General features: G+C 42.1%; 1 pseudogene; it reads right to left on the bottom strand.

Annotated features, from left to right (window-relative positions):
- Positions 1–1,019: 1,019 nt before the first annotated feature.
- On the bottom strand, positions 1,020–6,635 carry LOC123399043 (annotated as a pseudogene).
- Between the last annotated feature and the right edge of the window lie 1,639 nt (positions 6,636–8,274).

Genomic DNA, 8,274 nt, shown 5'->3' with positions numbered 1-8,274 from the left:
AAAGGCTGTCTTTGGCTACCTTCCTGTTGGATAACTACTCCTTGGATCATGGTAGGCATACACACACAACACATTATTGTGGAACAGCGCAAGTACGTAGGAGAAACAGAACAATATGAAGAAGCTACAATTGTACCTTTACGGAATCTGGAATCTGTAGTATATTCAACTTCTTGCATCTTCAGGGCTGCAAGCCAACAGAAAGCTGGGATATACGTATATAGTACGTACAACCCAGTATAGCTGAAAAAGGGAAATGAAACAGTCCATGAAGCTAGCAGTAGAAAGGGATAAAATTTGCTGGATGTATATATCAGATCAGAAAACCCAGAAATGACAAGCAGTGCCACTGCACATGATAAGATTTCCCACTTGTCTCTGTCCATGCCCATCTCTTCTCCCCTGCACCACCACCACCAAAGCCCATACTCATTCCCTGGCCATACCAGGGTCCAGGGGGTAACAAAATTCCCTAACAACACAACAGGTCATTAACGAATTATTGAAACTGAAAGACCACACTACACCACATATAAATATACGATGCGAAATCATCACATAATTAGTGCTTCTGACTCGAACCCACCAACCCTGATTCCCTGCTGAGTGAAGAAGCGTGATAAAAGTGATCCGTCCTCAGATAATTCTCCTACCTGCTCTTTAGAAATAGTGCATCCAATTCTTGAAGAAAAGGCACCAGAGTTTTACAGGCGCATCACCGGCTCACTTCTCTTACCAACACAGCAACACTGACGGCGACCGGATCATGGAAAGCATCGCATGTTGCAAGCACCTTTAATCAGGACACAGGAGTGATTCGGCATGGCATAGTGCGCACCTGTAATCCATCACAGATTCACAGAGCAAAAGGTTTCCAGTATAGCTGAGAGCAACTATCAAAGGTTGTCTTAATAAATACCAAGTGTTCTTACAGAGAAATAATGATGTGCTGTCAATTGCTATCAATTGGCAATGGTGAGAACTTGTTAGTATTCGCACATATGAAGGCGGAGCAGACATTTCAATTCAAATCTGGAACTGCATTTCGACTTTCAAGTACATACACATGTCACGTTTCACCACCAATATATACTTGGTTGGTGATGAGTTCCACTTATATACATACAATGCAATGATATATATATATATACATATATACAGTGACAGTGTCAGCCAGCTTTCATCTCTCAGATGTCTGTTTTGTAGTTCCCAAACCGTGAGCTTTCAGGTTAGTATTTGCACAGCTTGTTTTCGAAATCAGTAACCCTGGCGATACCAGGAAATTTGCAGGGTCAGCAGCATTCCTTTTTGCGTCTTCATCCATCCTGGCTGAAAAGAATCTGAGATCACCGCCTGACCGCCTTCCAATTTTATCATCAGGAGAATCGTGTCAAACACTGTCTGAACCATCAATCCATCCATCCATATCTATCTCTCAAATGTCGAAGGCGTTATTAATCTGTCCTCGGCCGCCCGGAGCTGCTTCTGAAAGATCCATTGTAGAGGGGTAATAATGATCGGCCAATCCTTCCCCTAGCGCCGATGCAACGCCAATAAACAGCTAGGAAGGACAGCATGACAACAATTGGGATTGCCCATCTGCTCAAACAAAAAACAATGTTGTAAGAGTGATATAGCAGTCAGTCAGTCAGAGAGATCTGTGCATCTGCTGTGGACTTTGTCAGCAAGGAAGAAAGCTAGCTAACCTGTCAAGATCAAGAACAGGGCTGTAGACAATAGCCTCCCACGAAGAGACGATGGCGTGCCACACGGGATTGTAATAGAGGGACTCTGATGACCAGAACAACCTTGTGTATGTCTCCAGGAAGATGAACATCACCCATGCAGCAACTTCAAGTAGAAGAAGCTTTACGACGAATCGCCCAATCACCACCATGGTCAAGGAGAATATCACCAGCCAGTTGAAGAGTTTGTTGTTATACTCCCTAATGAAAAGAGCACGAGACCTTGCGAGCATCTGTTGGAGCATGCAATGCAAGGCAGCATGGGAATAAGAGTCAGCTAATAAACGACACCACGAGAGATCATACATATATAGGCTTCAGTAAGAAATGTCCAAACAATACAGTACAGCGAAGCATGGATCGAGTTTCCAATAAGTGTACTTTGGCATTTCACACAACAGGACAGGAGGTGATATTTTTCGCCCTACCATTAGTGTTAGATGATTAGTCTTTGCTTTCCAATTTATATTCAGAAATCAGAAAAGGTGATTAAAGCTAGTTCTGCATCATTACCTACTTCAATGAATGTTTTACTTTATTAGAAAGAAAGAAACAGCAAATAAATAAATCGAAGTAGCAGAATAAACTAAAATGTGATCAGTCACCACCAACTAAATTCGAATGCCATAGGAATATAAAGTGAAAGGCGGATTTCTTCTAGTTTTGATGCAGAGGCCGGGGCTATGCCTCCTTTTCGAAAAAAAAAAAATGAAAACAAATAGTATGATTTGCAGTTAGTGGATGATTATCTCTCCTCATGGAAGACATCTTGTGGTGAAAGAAACAAACCTTTGACATTCTCTGCTCATAGCTACCCTTGGCAGGCCCCACACACTCAGTTTCAAAACTTTGATTGCAGCGGAGAAATCCTGCATTGAATTTTGCCATGGAAGGAAGCTTCAAGGATTGAAGGTGGTCCATTTTATCTTCGCACTCTGAGAACCTTGCTTCGCACAGCTTTGATGACTGATACTCATTGGCTAAACCATAGCTTCTGAACACCTAAAAAGAATATTCAGTTAGTATACTGAAGAAACTTTCCATGCTGCACGAGATGTAAGTGGCACAATTTTAAATCTGAAAATATTGTGAATACATAGCACCAAAGTGAGATCCAGATTTATACCATAATTTTATTAACTGAAAATATAGATATTACCATATATTTAATTGACCAAAAATGGGGCGTATATAATTTGAACTGCATAAAATTAAGTGCTGTAAACAGAACCTTTTTTATTTCTTCATCAAGATTGAGGAAGGACTGAGCAGCATAATGTTTACCAAAATGTTGCTTCGCAAAAAGCTTCCTAGCTTCATCTTCTGCCAACCCATGAACCAGGTGAAGTTTGTCAACTGATACTGGTAGACCCACTACTTCCATTCTTTCAGTATACACCTTCAAGCAACGTTCAAGAATGCCCTTATTGAAAACTTCAACAAGTGACCCTGTCGATGGAATTTCGCCTTTATTCAAAGCTTCAAGTATCTAAACAAAATCATACAATGTCAGATCATATTTTTCAAGAAAATATTAAGACTAAAGATACATGAAAAAAATGAGCACCAGCGAGCATTACCTGCCCTAAGAAGGATACAAACTCCTTTCCATTTAAAGTTCTACCCTGCACAATTTTTGGTTTTATCATGGATGCAACTAATTGCTTCAATTCATCCCTCCTTTGTACATACAACGGTTCAAGTTCCTGGTCCTCCAGATCACATAACTTGGTTCTTTGGAGATGAGGCTGGAAAAGAAAATTTTCATCATCTCAACTTCCCAATCAGTTATAGAGACAAAAGAGAATCTAGCATAGAATCATTGGAATGAACATAGATTGAGTTATAGGTAACAACACTAAAGTCAAGTTAATCGTTACCACATTTATGAATAAGGATAAAAAAGACAATGTTTAACATACAACCGTTTCATCACCAAAATCATGTTTTATCCTTAAATTTCAGGCAGGCACACTGCATGACGTTAATTAAGGCGGAATCTTTCAAGATCTCAATCATTCACGGCCATCAATGCAGCTAATGGTAATGTAGAACATGAAATTAGTCTGTTGTAACACACACCTGGGGCAAGCTAAAAGCAGTACTGTTATCACCCATAATTGCCAAAGAGTCTCTGATTTGGTTGACCTAATAAAAACATGAAAACCATTTTTTTGTCAACAAACTTGCATATCATATTTTTCCACTTAGAGATAGCTTAAAATAAGTGTACCTCATCAATATATTTGTCTCCTGTAATAAGACATTAAAAGAAGGTTAATTCAACTGCCCAAAAGATATTTCGAGATCCAACAACTGCAAAAAGAGGTACTTCAATAGCAAAAGAATCTCAAACTAATAAAGTACGTAGGCAGCAATATAACCTGAACTAACCATTGATGTTGGGCACCCGTTGGAGAGCTTCATCAACCATCTGTTGTACAGATTTTCCTTCTGTTTTATGAAAATTAACAGTCAAAAAAAAGTTCAACCAAACAGTGAATTATCCTCAGGAGAAAACATCACCAACAAACGGTGAACAGCAAATACTAGGCATAACTCAACAGTGACTTGTGTGAAAAAAAGTATATATTTAGTGCTGCAAGTCTAAAACCCATGCTAACTACTTAATCAGATAAAAAGATGAGATAGAAACATGTTTGAACCATTCAGGCAATACCGTATGGTCTACTGGTCTGCAGAAGGGACTATTGTATGTAAACTCTTTTGCACAGAAAATAAAAGAAATAGGAACTTAGAGATTTTGTTACATTTATCTATCGACAACAGGGGAAGTCAATCATATCCCGAAGTGAAGCCTTCAATTCAGAGATGTTCAAATCTTCAGAAAGAATTCAACAGTTTCAGTGAGATCAGGATTCAGGGGAACCAAGTAGTTAGCCAATCAATTAGAATTCTGATGATCTGATCTGTGATACACTATATATATATATATATATATATATATCTCCAATGACAATTCATGCATCTAACTATCAGTACGGCCGAAAGTAAATACCCGTGATACAAAATCACCTAGTTAATACACAAACAACTTACCAAGAAAATCCCTCTGTATCAGCCACAGAAGTTTTGCTGGCTCAAAAGCAACATCTTGGCCCTGCAGAAACAGGAAACACGACTTACATATAGTGTTCAATATTCAAAACTCCGAGAGTCAAGTTAATAAAGTATTACCTTCACTCTTGTTTTGCACAAGCCATATAGGAAAACAGAAACTTGTTAGAACACACTAGGAATATGCTTGTTAAAATAAAAAAGGTCCAATCAGAAATGGCAGCAACCAAACCTTCCATAGAATTCTTCAGCAAGTTCGACAGCGAATGAGAGTCTGGATATGTCTGCTTCACGAATCTACCAAGTATGTAAAATTGACGGCTATATATCAAATCGCTAAATTAATTAACAGCTTAAAATACGAGTAGACGTGAGGGTGTTAGAAACACACCGTCTCAGGGAGATTGTAGACAAGAAGAGAACTCAGGACAGCTGCCAGAGCGAATATCCTAACATGAAAACAAAACGTCCGACGGCGTATTTTACATTAGAGCCAAAAATTTGTAATGTGTAATTACCACAGAGTTTATTTTGTAGGCAACAGCAACAAACCTATCATCATATACATTGGATTTTCCAATGCTCTCAAATCCTTCAGTATCCAAGTAAAGGACAGACACCTTGGAGCCATCAACATCGACCTCGACGGGAGTACCCCCAGATCCATATACCTTCAAAGTGTGTTGATATCTCAGATCGATCAGCATATGTGTGCGGCATTCACAAGAACATAAAACTGATGGCACATCTTACCTTTAGTTTTGGTATCTCGCATGTGTCCAACCCCGAAACCTGCACAGCAAATTTATCATTCTCCTGGCCAAAGCAACCATTAACATGAATTGTGAAGCGAGAGATATAAGACACGAAAAGCTTGTCATCATACCTTTATCACATGATAAGGAGAGAAGCTGGTTGAGAAGGAAAGATTTTCCAGATCGGTATGGACCAATGACCTGATTTGACAGGCACAGACAGACACATAGAAAGAACTGATCAGTGTGTGCAGCCAGAGACAAACATGCGAAGGCCGCATCGCCGTGTCGTTGATTTGGAAAATGAAAGAGGAACCAACACTGTAATAACGAGAAGCAGAGATTAGTAATTTCGTGACATACAGAAACAGCTGCTATCGGGGTGTTGATCCTTTGAATCGCCTCCAGGCCTTGTTTCGAAAGACGGAGCTTAGTGTGGCCATAATCCGGCTCCACAATCGGGAACCTGCATCATAACTGCCATCGATAAAAAAATCTGGTAGCCACAATGATTGTTGTACAGGGTCTCTTTTCTGAAATCGCTTCATGTTTTGAAGATTAAAAGAGTTCTGAAAACAGTTACACATGAACCTAGGGATGTACGTACAGTACACTACATCTCCGTAAGTTTTCATGATGAAATAGGCTTGTGGTTCAAGCTAAAAATAATCATTTCTCTCTAGCACATGCTACGTACGTCTTTGAGTTGTAACGCTAATGATAACTTCTTTTCCATGCAAGCAGAGCAGTGCTCACAACAGGATGGCACAGAAAGAAAAGCAAAACAGGTGTATAATCTCGAATGGAAGACTTACGCGCGGTCCAGGTCCAGCTCGCCCGCATCGGATTCCCCTACCGCGGCGGCAAGCATGGCCACCATCGCGGCCGCCGCCCATACTGCCAGGGCACGCCTCGGCCACCCCATCTCCGCCGCCTTCTGGTTCTGGCCGAGCAGCCGGGGCAAGAGCTGGCTGGCTTACGGCGGCTTCTCCGCTGGCTGGCAAAGGAGGAGCAGCTCGAGTCGAGGACAAGTGAGAGATCCGGCGACAGGCAGACAATGGAGGAGTACTAGGGGGAGGGAGGGAGGGCCGGCGGGGTGATAATGATATAGCATAGCAGTAAGGATTTGGGTTTGGGATCGCACGCGGTGGGGGGTTTCCCCTTTCCCGTTGCCGTTTCCCCCCTGCTCGCGGTTTGCTTCCTTGGAAGGCGGGAGGGAAAGCAAAAGGAGACGTCCAGGCGACGCCAGCCACACTCGCTGCACTGCAGCCTGGAGGTGGATTGCATGGACTAGGATGGGTTATAGCCGACATTTTGTTTAGGGAAGCACCGGCGCGCCGGCCCGACTATTAGGCCGGTCGACCTACAGCCGTCAGGTTTGCCCCTCCCCCTCCCTCCAAGCCGTCGGATCCCGTCGTCCTCATCCCTCCTCTCTTCAACGGGAGGCCCCCAGCACGCGCCAACGCCCCCAGCACGCGCCGACCGCCTCACCTCACCTCCTCACCGCTGACCGCCCTTCACCGTCGGTCGCCGCCCTCGCCGCTCTCACCTATGTCGCCTCCTGTGCGTTTTTAACCTCCATGGATGTAGCAGCGTGCGCTCATGGTTGCAACCCCTTGTAAAAAACAATACGGTTGCAACAAAACAGAACGACAAATGTAGCAAAATTGTATAATGGTTGCAGCATTTTCCATCATGGTTGCAACTCGTCCATGTCAACGGTTGTAGCAAAAACATAATACGGTTGCAACAACAAAAAATGACTGATGTAGCAAATTTGTATAATGATTGCAGCATTTTTCATCATGGTTGCAACTCGCCAGATAGTTACCACCTATCATACGGCTTTCTAACTCCACTTCTTTTTCTGGTCGTTCCGCTCTGTCGGATCGATGGTAGTCTCAGAGATCTGGTAACCTCCGACATTTTTGACAACACGCTTCCTGCTTCCGTTTTGAGTTGCGCATCTTTCTCGAATGTGATGTTGTGCCTATTGAAATAACATGGTGGGGGAAACAAAGGAGATACTGTCTGTGGTACGATCGGTCCGTAGCGGGAATATTATGAGCCGAGGTAGCTAGGGGCAATCAGCGTTTTAAGAGCAGGCATCCCCAGTAAGGAGAACTGGAGACCGGACCAGATGTCATTAATGAAAAGAAGCGAGGTCTACGATAAAGGAAGGCTATTGGTGTTGAATAAACAAAACCACACCGAACCAGTCAGGAGTTTTCAGAGATTATGCCCAGCGTTACATGACACCACTTCATTGTATGCAACACGAGGAACCGATCAAGAAAGACGAAGCAGACATGCACAAGTTCAAGAGTGAGGTGGTAAATCATTGTATCAAGATGTCAATCTTAGATCTTATTTTAGTTCGATACGTCCACCTACGAAACTCGCCTTTGGCTTTCGTCTCGGTAGGTGTATTATTCTACATTTTCCCATGTCAACGATTGTAGCAAAAAAAAAATACGGTTGCAACAAAAAAGAATGACTGATGTATCAAATTTGTATAATGGTTGCAACATTTTTTCATCATGGTTGCAACTCCGCCTACAAAACTCCGGTGAAGTTTGGTTGCAACTCTCATGGACGTGGTTGTAACTTCTTTTATCAATGGATGAAGCTTTTTTTATGCCGTTTGAAGCTTTTTGCACACCGTTTGTAGCTTTTTTTAAATACATGCATACATA

The sequence above is a fragment of the Hordeum vulgare genome, chromosome 5H, assembly GCF_904849725.1.
Source record: "Hordeum vulgare subsp. vulgare chromosome 5H, MorexV3_pseudomolecules_assembly, whole genome shotgun sequence".
Taxonomy (NCBI): domain Eukaryota; kingdom Viridiplantae; phylum Streptophyta; class Magnoliopsida; order Poales; family Poaceae; genus Hordeum; species Hordeum vulgare.
This window is presented reverse-complemented; position numbering and strand designations above follow the sequence as displayed.